This window comes from Protomyctophum bolini (assembly GCF_963924005.1).
Source record: "Protomyctophum bolini genome assembly, chromosome: 1".
Taxonomy (NCBI): domain Eukaryota; kingdom Metazoa; phylum Chordata; class Actinopteri; order Myctophiformes; family Myctophidae; genus Protomyctophum; species Protomyctophum bolini.
The window spans coordinates 16,518,893-16,535,163 of record NC_137862.1 but is presented as its reverse complement, the minus strand read 5'-3'; positions in this window follow the sequence as shown (position 1 = coordinate 16,535,163).

Genomic DNA, 16,271 nt, shown 5'->3' with positions numbered 1-16,271 from the left:
TGTGATGAGTCTAGTAGTGCAGTAATTACAGGGAAGGTTGCATGCGTACTTCCCACCTGCTTGCTAGCCTCTCGCTTTCAGACACTGCCGCTGGCTAGCCCTCGTGGTGAACGGAGAAGCATCCCCGGGTGTAAGTCTTCTCCTGCCAGTGCACAGCCTCTTCTTCACCAAGACTCCTGCCATGGCCATGCACGGTAACTGGTGCTCTGCGGCTCCAGGCTGACGTGGCAGGGGATCTGGGCGCTGCAGTAGTCCCCCAGAGGTATGGTGTGCAGGCCCACAGTGTGGACACGCCCTGGCATCGCCCAACCACTGCCCCGCTGCCTTGTGGGTTAGTCTGGGAGGACAAAAGGCTAGGGGAGCACACCCTGAGAGAAAAGCACTGTGTCCGGGGGCACACATAGGCAGGCTCTGAAATGCGAAGACACTGGCAGCACCCTGCAACCCCACTCACCCGAAGGTCGTCCATACTCATGCCACTGGGATACAGTGGGTGTGGCCACGTTTGTGGGGGGAGGAATTGCATCTGTACTTGCTGGTGGCCAGCAATCTCCCCCTTTCCCTGTGAAAGTTGGAGTGAAGCAGGGTTGTGTACTGGCTCCGGTGATATTCAATCTTTTCCTGACGGTAGCCACACATCTTTTCCTGACGGTAGCCATAGCTTGTTCAACATCAGACGCCTACAGGCCAAGACTAAAACCCTGGTCAACAACATTCACGAGCTACAATATGCAGATGATAGTGGTCTCCTGGCCCACAGCCCAGCTGCTATGCAACATGCCGTGGACATCATGTCCTCTGTGTACCACTCATTAGGTCTTGCAGCATACTGACACCCTCCTGCCAAATTGATGATGACATCCAGGCCCGTATCAACAAAGCCTCCTATGCATTTGGTAGACTGATCAGCTGATCCTGTGTGTTTGAATACCACCATCTAACACTAACGAAAGTCGCAGTCTACAGGGCAGTGTGCACGTCTACACTGCTATATGGGTCAGAAGCGTGCACCGTCTATCAACGTCACATCAGACGCCTCGATGCATTTAACATCAGATGCCTCCAACGCATTCTTGGCATCACCTGGCAGGACCGTGTCCCACACACTGACATTCTCCAACGCACTGATTCCATCAGCTTCAAGGCAACGTTGGCGCAGAGGCAACTCCGGTGGGTCGGTCACGTCATCCGGATGCCCAGCTGCCGCTTGCCTCGTCAGGTGTTTTATGGACAGACATTGTCAGCCAACAGGAAGCCTGGTGGTCCAAAGCTGCGGTACAAAGACCAGCTGAAACTGACCCTAAATCAAACCCAATGATCTGGAATCAGCCGTAGCTAATCGTCCACTCTGGCGCTCCTTATGCCACGACGGGGTCACACACCTTGAGGAGAACTGCACGCAGCAAAGGATGGCACGGCGCCAGCAAAGACACCTCGTTCTGTTCCAGTACCACCTCAGCCTCCTGATCCAAAGACACCTCCGTTCTGTTCCAGTACCACCTCAGCCTCCTGATCCAAGCCTCACATAGTATGTGGCGCCAGAATCGGGCTTCATAGTTATCTACAGCAACATCGTCGCCAGCAACGATGACCACTGCCAAACCCGTAGCAAGCTACGTCATCTTCGACAACGATGGACTACCAAGGAGGAAAGATGTCTGTCTCTATGTCTCTCTGTGTATGTCTAAGCACTGTGTTGTCTAAGGAAATACCGTTGTGTCACTGTTGCGCAGCCTAACACACACACACACACGCACACACACACACACACACCTACAGTATAAAGATGTCCCTGGTTACCAAAGCTATAACAGAATGAACACAGTTGCTCTAAGCTTTAAAAAGGTAAAGCACTGCATGGTGGCTCCATAGAGGTTAATTTTAGAACAGCATAAATAGCATCAGATGATATAATGATATTCCCATTAACAGCTAGGACAACATTAACAAAAGAACACTATGTGCCTGAATGTCCTCACAGTAGTTCAGCAACTGTTAATTATAGTGTAATTTTGAAGCCCAAACCAAGGTTTTACACAGACCTCTGACACATTGCTGTGCTCCCGGTTCCTCCTACTTCATGTGCTGTTACTTTTCAGGAAATGAAACAAGAATCACTACAAGCTGTCATTCTCTTTACCATGGAGTAAACTCGCGCAGCAGACTATCCAGCATGTATCTTCCACCTCGTAGAAAGAAATCACGCCTTTCCAATGGATCCAGTGTAGTTATTAGAACAGTGGTTCTCTAAAATAAGCTTCCAGCGCTGCACTTTGTGCCGCGCTGCAAACATGTACATCTGCTACTTTTGAAAAATAAAAATAACAAATCTTCAATAATTTCGTTTTTTACCATATCATTTTAGTGGTTCCTTGGCACGGAAAAGTTTGAGAACTAGTGATTTATTCATTTGTAGAGGCCTCAGGATCTTAACAAGTTACATTTGGTCGTGGTCGTGGTCTAGGCCGTGTTGTCCACACGGCCTGCAGCACTGCATCCATTGACATTCTGACTGAGCAGCTGTTCCTCTTCATGTTTTTCAATTAGACGTCACTTCAAGCCAACCCTATTTGGAATTTAAAGGGCACATTTCCCTTGTTTGCACACACTGTGTGTGTGTGTGTGTGTGTGTGTGTGTGTGTGTGTGTGTGTGTGTGTGTGTGTGTGTGTGTGTGTGTGTGTGTGTGTGTGTGTGTGTGTGTGTGTGAACGCAGAGAATAAGAATAGGGCATTGGAGGGAGATAATTTGTTCTGAGGACTGTGACGGCTTTCAGTCCACAATGCTCTATACAACCATTGTGGAAACAACCGAAATATAAATTGGGGTCCACTTAGGAATAATGTTAAAAATAAATAAAAAAACAACACACAGACAGACACACACACACACACACACACACACGGTATATCAGATAGCAGGTGCATGGGGAGATACTACCGTGGTGTGTGTGTGTAAGGAACACACGTTATTACCCTGTCAAACATAACCAGATAATATCCCCTCCTCAAAACCTCAACAGGTGTCCCATATGCAGAAGGCCCCGTCCGGGGCCCTTGCAGGGTATATGGCTGAGTGCCCCGGGGGTCAGATGGCTCGTCTGACCCAAAAGCCTTGTGAGGTTTCCCAATCACAACAGAGGTGTCATTTACGCTCCCCAGTCAGTCACCGCAGCGGGCGCGACCAGTGGTGGTGGTGGTGGTGGTAGTGTGGGGGTGCTCCCCGCTCGCCTCGCTCGGGGTCCAGACTGAGCCCTGAGGAGACGCGCTATTGATCCACACCCGCCAAGAAAGCCAGCTGCCATTAAAGCCATGACAGTGGAACTGTACAGCATCGATCGGCAGTGCGCCGGGCCCCCCTCGGTATTATTTATAGAGGAGAGCTCCATCCACCACTCTCTTATGTCTGATAATTGATGGCAAGTGGGGCCTCGCTTCCTTCCCTGACCCCGACACAGTGGAAGTCAGATGGATTACACCTAACACAATTATGATTGATATTATCAGATTACGCCACGCACGGCAGGCAGGCCATGCCGGGGGCGAGCCGAGGTATTCTCTCTCTCTCTCTCTCTCTCTCTCTCTCATTCTTCCTCTTGTGGTCATCAGATGCATGTCTGATTTGTCTTGTGGGAAGAGGGTGTGTTGGGGGTTGCGTGTGATACAGTACGTTATGCTTGTGTATCTACTGTACGTGTTTGACTGCTTGTCTGCTCATCTGGGCGAGAGAGAGAGAGAGACACCACGCAGATAGCATCAGAAAATTAACCTCTCCAGCTTCCGAGGTCAAGGTTTACCATGCGCTACCAGAATATCCACAAACTCTTATCTCTGATCCAGCACACTAATGCAATAGCGTTCCCAAACCCCTGCACGGCATATGTTATAATATACTTACACCCTACGCATCGCCTGCAGAGTTACTGTCACGGGGAAATCTGCGCCCTAGACACTAGAAGACTCCACAATATAAAACTGATCATGACAAACACACACTGCACAGCTGCTTCCATTAATTGACGGTCATCAAGCTCTTTGGAGGTGTGGCTATGTGTAGCATCATATACCCTTATCTGTGTTGCCTAATTCTATTGTAATTGTTTCGTGATTTATTTGATGCCTTGAAATACATTCAGAGTCTGTTAAGGAAATGCATGTGTAATTGTATCGTTAGTCTATCTCATGGGTTGTGTTTTACCTTGTTTGAGTAGATGGTCCAAATACTAATCATTGTGGGTGGGTCTCACCTGGTATATAAGGGAGGCTGGAAATGTTGAGGGGAGATTGCTCAGTTGGCTTGAGACAGCAAAGAGACAACACCAAGGGAGAGCTGCCAGGGTCTTCAGGGAAGGCATAGCCTGTTTTCAGTGTCTTTAGTTCTTGGTTTGTTGTTTTTGTCTTTGTTAGTTATCAAGTGTTTAATTCTTACTTTTGGTTTTTGAAAGTGTATTGTGGCCAGTATTATTTTTGCAGTAGGCCTATTTTGTTTTGCCTCAGACCCGGGCTGTGACAATCCGTCATATGAGCTGTGGGTAAATAAATACAACAAAAGATCTACATTCTTGGACTGCGTCTATTCTTGGAGCCTTGACCGCTCGGCAACTCTTACAGTTACCGTCATCACTTTGCTCTGTAGGCATCTGTACTCATTTATACTTTAGTTGTGCATCGTGTCTCGCAACGAAAATAGCAGATCTACAAGCTCACCGTGAATCGCAGAGGGGTGCTGTGAGGTTGTATTTTCAGTCTGAGACATCTGCGTCTGCGTGCAAGTGCAACTACACATCAGGCCTAATGGGGACATCAAGATCAGTACACTGCCAATGTAATGGCAAACTGCTCATAACATTTTCAGAGTGTGTGTGTGTGTGTGTGTGTGTGTGTGTTCACAGACTTTCCAACACTTATCCAACTTGTCACCACTACTGACTTAAATACTTTTTTAAACGTCTATTTTTTAAAATTCTCTTCCGGGCCGCTCGTCGTCATGAAAGGGGGCGGGAGCTGCGACATTATACATCCCCACCACTAGCAGGACTAAAGAAACAGCACTTTAGTTCAATGTTTTATTATGAAGTATCAATGTCTATTGGGACGTTGATATTGATATATTATAAGTGTAGCCTGAAAGTACCCAAGCTTTTAAAGGACTAGAGACACCGGCTCCCTATTAGTTCACTAACCTACAGTACGTGTTCACAAGTATCTGACAATGTATAAAGTCTCCATATACCAACTTTGATGCTGTTTTATAAAGTTCATATTTCGGACATAGTTGGTTTCTCCCCGACAGCAGAGATTAAGTATAACTTTCGTGTTTTATTTTCCACAGAGGTGCTGAATGAATATGTACTTTAGGCTAAATGAACCTGCATGTCCAACTCAATACAGAAGTCACATCTTTTCTGGTTTAGTGCTTCTATTCCTTCTCATTGTTTCCTTCCTCTGGGGAAACACGATGGCCTTCTCTCATCTGCTAAATCTCCAGTGTTCGTTTATCCATTTTTAAATTAACAGCCAGAATTTTACTATAATATGTGCTCGTAATAGGCTATTGTCCTTTGCGATGAAGGTATACAGTACACTTATTTTCCATCCACAAGCCCAAATTTGTACAGTCGCCAGTCGGTGACATTAATTTGTGTAATGTCGTGCCCGCGTGTGAGTGACTTTCGGGTTTCAGATACATTTGTCTACATGCACATTGCACGCACTACTAGTATCGTCCGTGAGTTTGTGTGCGCACACACATAGTTATCCGTGTCTGAATGCGTGCATCTGTCTGTCTATGAGACCTCTATTGTATACTGGCCATCCTAAAAGTGGCCCAGCCAGAGAGATGCCTCACTGTGCAGCACAGTCCCTTCCTGTCCCGTCAATGACCAGCGTATGGCTCTCAATCTCTCTCTCTTTGCGTTATTATTATGCGATTTGCGTGCGTCCCGCCCCCTAACCCAATTATTCCGGCGGTAACTATAATGCGATTTGGACATTGTTTATTATAGACATACAGAACATATCTGTCCTTGTCGAACATGCAAGGTTGAAAATGCTCGGTCCTTAAAACTCCTCCTCATGCCTCAGAAGGTTCACTGCGTTCCGCGGGAAATCATCTTGATCGGGAATTGAATTAACGTGACGGCTCCTTATGAGTCCTAAATTGTAACGACAAGCCCTTCGAAAATCCATTTTCCGGCCTCATTAGATTAAGCGCCGTCATACAGATATGTCTGTTCTTCATTCATATCGCTCAGAAAAACATAAATCTCGCAAATTGCTCCCTGTCTCTTCTTGTTAAAATGACGGAGATTTATAGCGGTGCCAAAACCACAAGGCCGCAGCCAGCCGTCGCCCTGTCCTCGCCTCACTCACCAGCTACTTAAATAAACCAACACAAATGTTCTCTCTCTGATAATCGCCGCAATTATATCATATTGAATTAAATCCCATTTCTTCTGTTGCACTTCCAAGTCCAATTCATTAGCAAAGCAAACCATCTTATTAGATACTGCCGGGTGAATGTGTGTGTGGGGCACGGTAGCACGGCTAGGCTAAATGACTGTCTGCCCCCTGGATAAACCGCTGTAATAAGCCTCCTCCTGGCCTCCCCCAAATGTGGGCAGTCGGGTATGAGTAAATTTGCAAACTGGCTGTGTGTGTGTGTGTGTGTGTGTGTGGGGGGGGGGGGGGGGTCGACCTGGCAGACTGTCGGGCAGCCTGGTCTCCCCCCTCACACACACACACACACACACACACACACACACACACACACACACACACAGCGCTAAGGAATGGAGGAACCACATACAGTAGAGGAGGAGAGGAAGGAGGTCTGGCCTGGTGGTCTGGTCTTCTGGTTCTGGCCGAGTGTGTTTTAACACCTGGAGACCTGTCTGGGCTCTCTCTGAAGAGCACAGTCATAGGTATAAATTACTTGTTAAGGAGCTCAAAGTGGGCAATCTACCTGTAGAGAGAGAGGGAGAGAAAAGGAGTTGAGGGGGTTTAGAAAACCTACAAAGAAATGGAGAGGGGGGGAGGACCCAACATCATGAGATATTGAATGTCGAACAAACACAAGAAAATGGCCCATTCAGAAGCTGGCGAGTTTGGGTTACATGCAGCGCGGTTGGTCTATACGGCATATTAATTTAATGGCTTCTCTCCGTTCGACATACTTGATTTCATTTTTCACTTGGCTGATGAGCAGAGAGGACTTATGTTATGCTGGACATATGGCCCATATTAGATTACTCATATGCTGTGTATTGTTTTTGAGTGTATCGCCTTTCTCCGTGCATGCGGCCCGGCCACATGCAACATATGTTCTCCCTCATTTCTCACATCACATATGCTATTGAAGTCATGTGAGGTACCTGATACCAACTATTATAGGGCAGTATGTCTGCAGAGAAGAACACTAAGCTTTATTGAAGGCGGCTTTAAAAAAGACTTCTGCAAACATGTAGTTAGTCGATTGAGATCACAATCTTTTTTACGACAATGAATTGTACCACAGCAGTAGTAGTAGGTTATACTGTGTAGAAGTACTAGTAGTATACGTGTACTATAGTAGTAGTAATAATGTACTGTAGCAGTAGAAACGACAGTAGTGAAATCAGTAAGATCCAGAGACCCTCACGGATCCATGTTCACACTCTCAGTTAAATGAACACCACCTATTTTACTGGGAAGTATAGTGATATAGTGGCCTTTGGAAAACAGGCGCCAAAAGGCGATTTTGGCGCCAAATGAGTTAAGATCCTGAGGCCCATGTATACTACAAATGAATACATTTCCCAGTTTTAATGAGTTAAAGTTTTATTCTTATTTCAGGCATGTAATTTATCCAGGTATTACGCTGTAAACTCCTGTGTACTGTAAGTCTTGGAGAGGGTACAAATGGAAGCAAATGTATTTGGTTCCATTTGTATGCTCTCAGTACTACTGTGTACTCACAATACTATAGCCTACCAAAAAAAAACCTTTGAGACACAGTTTAGGTAAATAAATATAGGAGTTTTAAGCGTCTTTTTGGGGGGCCCCAAGTTGCCAGAGAATCACAATCCTGCGTTTGTGAAATACCAGCTCATCTCAAAACATAACAGTAAACAAGGCTATTGATTTTAAAAACACTGTGCAATAGACTGTCAACCCTAGCTAATATGTACAGTAACTGACACGGTATGCTAACACTCCCTGAGTGAACACGTTAATTAGTGTCAGGATATATAGTTCATTCATCCTGCAGGAAGGCCCTACATCTGACAAGAATCTGGAACCATGAGGGTAGGAAGTGGTCTGGCTGCTGGGTCTGAAGCTGGGGGCGTATGAGAGATAAACCACATTTGGAATTAATAGAGATATGGGTCAATGGACAACAGAGGCCACGGTACACCCAACACTTGTGTTGTTCTTTTTCCCCCCCTATTATTTTAGAAGATGAGAACAGGGGCTCCGAAAAGAGGAAGGTTATATTAAAGCCTGATGTATACTTTTGTCGTGCGGCGGTGTCGTGTGCTGAAAATAGCCAACCTACAAGCTCACGTAACGCAACTTGTGGATCAGCTGTTTTTGATGCGTGACACCGTCACACGATGTAGCATAAATTAGGCATTTATCTTGAAGTACGTAGCCTTCTGATTAGTTTGCACTAAAGTAACACCATTATTCTGTTAATCAAGCCGATGTGAAGATTTCGAGGGTGGCGTAGCAACTCATCTGACTTTGATGTGAACATGATCCTCCTGTGAAACCCTTTCAAACTCTCTGCAGTTCAAACTCTCTGCAGCTCTGCCGATACAGCTCCCATGCAGTGCCTTTTCAGAATAACTGGGCAATAATTGGTTAGCACAGTAATTGAGTTGGTGTGCTAAATTCTAATATTACATTCTGGCAGGGCTGGACTGGGACAAAAATTTGGCCGGTCATTTTCGCGTGAATTTGGCCCAGAACGGCCCACCGCGCAGATACCCACTCCGTCGAGGCACACACAAACAAACAAGCCCTAATACCACCACTTTTACAGAATGATACAAACCAACAGACAACTACACAACCCTTTGTAGAGGGTTTATTTGTCACTCACTGATACAGGTAGGCTACAGTGAAATTATCATGATGGCACTGGCAGAATGGCAGCACGCCCACACCTTTCCTGGTGGCCTGCCGCCTATTTTTTATCATTGCGGCCCCCTACAGTCGCGGCCCACCGGGAATATGCCCGGTACGTCCTGTGGCCAGTCCAGCCCTGGGAGAGAGCAGGTCTGCTATCTGTTTCCATGTCATTAAGTAGCAGTTTAACGGTATGGGAAATTGCATTGCATACCAGGATATATATATTGTGATTTGTTCGACTTGAACAAATATATATATACTGTATGCTTGATCATGAACAGTGATTTGGGGGGAAACAATTAGCACTGACTGGCCACGTCTTATAAACCATGACACGATAATTGCATTACATGTAATATCTGCAGCTGTATTGATCACAGTGGGAAATTCCTTTGTCATTGAAACAACACATAATATACGTAGAACAAAGCGCAATCAGAACAGACCATGAAGACTGCATCCGATGGTTATCAGGTGTTCGTAACGACCCAAACATCTCCCTTTCTTTCTGAAGCCTCATTACACCCCCAACAACCAGGAACCTGTGCAAATAAACAGACCAACTCCCTCCACAGCCTCACTCGGCCCAAACCTATAGGGGTGAAATGGGCCAAAACATTTATTCACTCAAATATCGCAGTTTTTTTATGCCAGTTTTAAAATTGAATCGTGAAGTTTGAATCGTGATTTATTTTATTTTGTTTTGTAACTTCGTGGTCAAAATCGTATTATATTGCAATATTGAATAGAATCGCAATATAATTAAGCATTACAATATAAATCGAATCTGCACCCTATATCATATCAAATCGGAGGTAAGTGAATCATCCCACCCCTACAAAGCAGAGGCTTTGTTCATTGTCCCCTGGACCCATTTCCTCAGGTTCTAATCGGATGTGTTGGGCGGATCTGAGAGTGAGCTAGCTCTGGGTGTTTCCTATAGTGCCGTCATGGCTGGGCCACACAGTGGCTGGCCCTCATGGGCCACACAGTGGCTGGCCCTCATGGGGCCACACAGCGGCTGGCCCTCATATGGGCCACACAGCGGCTGCAGGCCCTCATGGGCCACACAGGTGCTGGCCCTCATGGGCCACACAGCGGCTGGCCCTCATGGGGCCACACAGCGGCTGGCCCTCATGGGGCCACACAGCGGCTGGCCCTCATATGGGCCACACAGCGGCTGGCCCTCATATGGGCCACACAGCGGCTGGCCCTCAGGGGCCACACAGTGGCTGGCCCTCATGGGCCACACAGCGGCTGGCCCTCAGGGGCCACACAGTGGCTGGCCCTCATGGGCCACACAGCGGCTGGCCCTCATGGGCCACACAGTGGCTGGCCCTCATATGGGCCACACAGCGGCTGGCCCTCAGGGGCCACACAGCGGCTGGCTAATAGAGCTTCCTCTGGGTCACTTTTCCCCTCAGACGGGCACAGCTTGTGGGAGATCCGCCACCCGCCGCCAACCTCCCCAAACTCCTGGACTGAGATATAGATGTGGCCAGCGGCCAGTGGTGGAAAGTAACTAAGTACATTTACTTAAGTACTGTACTTAAATTATTATTTTTTTGTTATTTGTATACTTTATGGGAGTATTTTGAAAATAGCCAAAAAAAGATTATCTACAAGCTCACAATGCAGTGTATTAGATCTATTTTCAAAATATATGTTTTTATACATTCTTCACAATGAGTACTTCCTACTTTTCAGAGTATTTCTACATTACAGTATTGATACTTTTACTTAAAAAAAACCCCAAAAAACATGATACTTTGTCCATATACCAATACTGGCCTAGCGCACCTCCCACCTCGAGCCCCTCTTCAGCCCACTCCTCCAAGCGTAGCAGTGCAGAGAGAACGGTGGGTGGGTTGGTGGGGGGAGGGGTGGAAGTGGTGAGGGCTCCTATCAGCGCTCACATCATCCCCTCCAAGGTGTGCTGGACGAGGTATAAAGGCTCCGACGGAACCTCTGGGGGCCGGTTCTTGTTCTGGCCCTCCCACCTCCCGCCTCAAGAGACATACAGAGACAGGGCTGCTTAAATAACACGGCTGTCTAACAAGGTCAATGATGTGTGTGTGCGTGCGTGCGTGCGTGCGTGCGTGCATGCGTGAGAGAACCTGGGGGTGGTCTTTGGTGGGCTCTTTGATATGGCCGTGTGGAGTTGCAGCCCCTTGCACTCGCACCAGCCCTCCACCCTCGGGGTATTTTACACGGGCTGAGAGACTGGGCCAGAGGCGTAAAAAAAAAAAAAGGAACTCTGGTCAAGTAATAAAAAATAAGACACACGGAAGCGTTTGATGTTTCCACCGTGTAAACCCCCCCCACCCACCCCACCATCCAGACCGGGATGACGACTCCCAGCCTGGAAGCTAACTGACCACTGTAGGCTATTGACTGACCTTTGACCTGTACAGGCAGCTCAGGTCTGATCCATGTTTCGGTTGAGGTTCAACATCTGGTGTCGTCGTGTTGCGCCAATAACGTCTTGCGTACATTTTTTATCCATTACAGGAACAGGAAGAAACCGCATGGAATCCCAAAAATACCCCCTCCCCCTCAATCTAGGAAGCCACAAGATGATCAGCCCTTATAACATCAGATTTTTATGGAAGGCTAGATTTTTGATAGTCCCTGCTATATGAAAAAAATTAAAAGGTATGCCTACATTTACAGCAGGCCCACAAATTACAATCCTATACTTTCACTAAGTGAAGTGAGGGTCCCTACTGTATAGCTGCCTCCTTTCCCCTCCCTGTGTGTGTGTGTGTGTGTGTGTGTGTGTGTGTGTGTGTGTGTGTGTGTGTGTGTGTGTGTGTGTGTGTACTTCCACACTGTGGAACTTGTAAAACATAGCGAGGGGCTACACCCTCTACAGCCACGCAGCAGGATCCAATTAGGACTCTTATCTACTAATTATGTTCCTTACACATCTGCATTCCAGAATAAAAAAAAGAGGGCTCTGTCTCTGTCTCGTCTCTATCTCTCTCTCTCTCTCTCTCTCTCTCTCTCTCTGTAACAAGCTCTGGAATTAATGAGATTGCTCTGTAATTGAAGCTCTTCATGGGTCTCTTGGCAGGGGATATACGCTGGGTTGAATTTGTATTAACAGAGCATCCATCATAGCTGATCAAACGATAAACACTGTCAATGAGCGCCAGGCACAAAGCGTTTGCACCTTTATGCAAATGGCCGTTCACCTCGACGAGGAGGCAGCGCGGAGCAGAGCCGCCCGGAGGCGAGAGGCCAAAGGAGCTGCTCTATTCAAGCCACAGTCACACTCTCCGCCGTCGCCTACAACTGCCACATTTCTTGAAAATCCATTCATTTATTTATTTATTTATTTATTTGACAGGGACAAAGCTCATTAATCAACATGTCAGTTTTCACATCAATGTAAATGGGCCAGAGTTAGCCAAAGCTAAATTTCATCTGTAGTCCCTGGGTTTCTGTCAGTGGCGGTACTCAAATGTTTTACTGTTATAATCAATAATATCAATTCTGCAAAGTAAAAATGAACTTGAGTAAAAGTACAATTTACGTATTGGCATCAAAATGTATTTGAAGTACCAAAAGTAGAAGTATAGGCCTATACTCATTGTGCAGAATGTCCCATTTCAAGTTTTCAAATGTATAAAAATCATTTGAAAATAGCAGATCTACAAGCTCACAATGTGTCTCATCGCGACACATTGTGAGCATTGATCGCCTATATTCAAATGGTCGAAATGTATTAGGGCTCAAGTGGTTAATGTATGTTTTGTAATAATTTAAAAAAGAATACGTTACAATAAGTAACTTCAAATAAAGTCTTCAAATTAATGTAGTGGAGTAAACGTAGGCTACACATTTTAGACCAGTGGAGTAGAAGTAAAAATAAGTACAAATACCTCAAAATTGTACTTTAAAACCGCAACGCGTCACATTTCTTGCAAATCCTTCATTTCTGTATAGCGACGTCCAAACCCTAATTTATGCTTTGTTACACGCCAAGAATACACAATCAATATGGTAGATTGGCTATTTTTTGCGTGGGACACTGTCATAATATGACAGAGCATTCATCAAGCATAAATATGTGGCCTTTAGTTGTGATATGGTGGAGAGTGAGCTGGGAAACGACTCCATGGCTTACCACTGTGAGGCGCTGTGCTCCAGACCACTAGCACTGATGCCCATGGTAGACTTCAATACAGTAGATACAAGTCTGTGAACACACACATGCAAGCGCGCACACACACGAAACACAGAAGTTGAGACATTTTTGAAGGAGGATGTAAGATGTAGCCTACATATATGTCAATCTTAAAGATACATTTTATAGCATCTTATTATTATGTATGTATTAGAGTTGGAATGTCTCTAATTATATTGTATCAAATCTGTATCAAATTATGTTTCAATAACACAAACAAATATTTTTAAACAACAGAGCCTGCAGCAGGTCACTGGATTTCTTAAGACAAAAATATCACAACAAAACATTCTGAATGAATCTAATGCAGTTTCTAGATGTTAACCATTCTGACTGACTGGTGTGATTTAACCATATTTCCATCATAGTTTGTAGGCGGCCTACTAGTAACTACACCAACTAGCTACAATAAATATAATATAGTAGCTACAATAAATTAGGCCCTTAATTAAGTATCTAATAAACAAATGTGAAACAGGTTTGAGTTCAAATAAAATGTAATTCTACCTATGCCACCACAACAAGACGACGACACACTGATGCAGCTTCAGGCCCTAGAACCCGTCTCAGTATGACCAAAGAAAGGAGAAGTCTTTATTTCTGGAATTTAGATTAAATCTGAAACCACCTTGTGGGTTTCGGATTCAGTTTTGACCATGCGGTCACACAGGGTCAACCACAAAGTATACACTCATGTTTATCAACATTTTATGAGGTCTAAACTGTCGCCATGACATTATATGGTTCAAAAACTGAAACAGAAATTGAATTGTGTCATGTCTTTTCTTTATAGGCTTTCATTGCAGATTCTTGGTCCCACACACTCAGTTTAATTTGTTTCCCTACGGTATTTCGATCTCTCCGTTGGTTGGTATACACAACAAAATGTGGAGTGTCCATTTCAAGGAGACTGTTGAGAAGACAGTGATGCAGTGAAGTGTACTGTATCAGGCCCTGGCCTCGCTTTAACAGGTGCTTGAGATTGAAGAGGGGGTGACATGCTTGAGATGGAAGCTACCACAGGTATGCAGAGCGGAAAGCCTGGAGCCAGGCAGACCCATGACAAAGCAACAAAAAATAGAACTAACCAGTGGTTCTCAATGTGGGGTCCGGCTGTCCAGGGACAACCCACTGAACCCAGTGGTCCTTCAGGCGGTTCTCTATTAGAAGTTAGAGAATGTATAAGAATGACCATTCAAATCATAGATTAAACCACTTAAGTCCTAGGGGGGCACGGTAGTGCTGTCGGCTCACAGCTAGAAGGTCCTGGGTGGGGACGCTGTGGGCATGTTCTCTCCTCTGCGTCATCAGTGCCCATACCTGAGGCAGAGTTTGCATGTTCTCCCCGTGTCCCCTATAGGGTTATAGGTACCCTCACAAAAAACATGCAGTGGTTTCTAAACTCCCGTCACAATGGTATGTGATGTGTGCACCTTGATCTACAATCTTTACCATTTTTTAAACTATGTTTAAACTATAACAGAGCTTAAAGGACAACTTTGTTTTGTTTGTTTTTTTCAACCAAGGATCATATTTTTTGTTATTACAGAAAGTAAAAGTGTTATTTTTATTTAATTTTGTTTAATTTGCTGCTTTCTTTCATTTTAGCGATTTTTGAGCAGGGGTATTCGAACAAGTGGCTAAATATGTCTTTACTATAGTCCTACTACTACTAGACCCCAGGAAATTACATCTGGCCACACAAGATCACGTGATCTACTGAATGTGAAGGGGGATACTATAGAGTACTGCCATACTGTGTGTCGTAGGCTCAATAATGTCAGTTGGTCACCTCCGACTTCCCCCTTCACATTCAGTAGATCCTGTGATCTTTTGTGGCCAGATATAATTTCCTGGGGTCTAGTAGGTCTAGAGTAAATAATAAATAAATCGCCATAACATTTTGTTAAAAATAAAATATAAAAATAGCTTTATCACAATATCCAAAATCTCAGACAAAATCTAGCCTCATGTCATGATATTGATATGGAAGATATAATAGCCATGCCCTGAAACAAACCCGATCATAATGTCTGTGTATTGTGCAGTGAGACAGAGTGTGGCTGTTAATATATATTATTAGATGCAGTCCATAACTGACACTGTCAGACAGCTGTGTTCTGTGTATGATGTTTAAAAGCAGGAAAACATCCACTCTGGGGGTGGATGTTGGGAGCCCAGCCTTTCTCGCCGGGCTGAGCTCACTTTATTAGCATTGATTCCCTTTTTATGTATTTTGTCACAGCTAATGCTATCGATCACAGCCGCCACAAACCGTGCCCTTATTAAAACTTTAACAAATTATGTTTTTTTCCCCCTCTCCCTCTCTAATGCTCTTTTCCGTTTCAAAAGTGTCTGACAAGCTTTTAAAGGCATTAGTCATCCTTGTATCAAAGTCACACAGGAGACAAAGTGATAGCAGAATGCATGCAGAGAGAGAAACGGCCTCATTCGTATCAATACAGACAAAAAGTAGGACTCAATACATCAGTGGCGGAGTGGTTAAAGTGTCTGCTTTGACCATACAGTAGGCTATACTGTCTGACAGAACGCGTTTCTGCTGTTCCACCATCTTATTGTGTTCTTTTCACCGTCCAGATTTTGACTTAAGTTAAATAAAGAAAATAAATATACAATTTAAAACGATTTTGCCATGCAACAGTTTTACACGACATTTACTTGACCAAGTTCTCCATAGCATTAATATTGAATGAGTCTCAACAAAGCAGTGGTACCGCAGCAAATATTCCATTCATCTCTCAAGACAGATTCAGAGCTCCTCGGCTGAACTCCCATTACAACGTGTATGTCATTGTCATTAGGAATGAAAACAAAGGAGCACCACCGAAAGAAGAGGGCTGAATGAGGGGTAAACGGGCAGCAATCCGGTCTACACAGATTTTGCCGATGGGATCGCAGATTAAATTCCATCTGCTAATCTACTAATCAACAGTACATACATTATAAG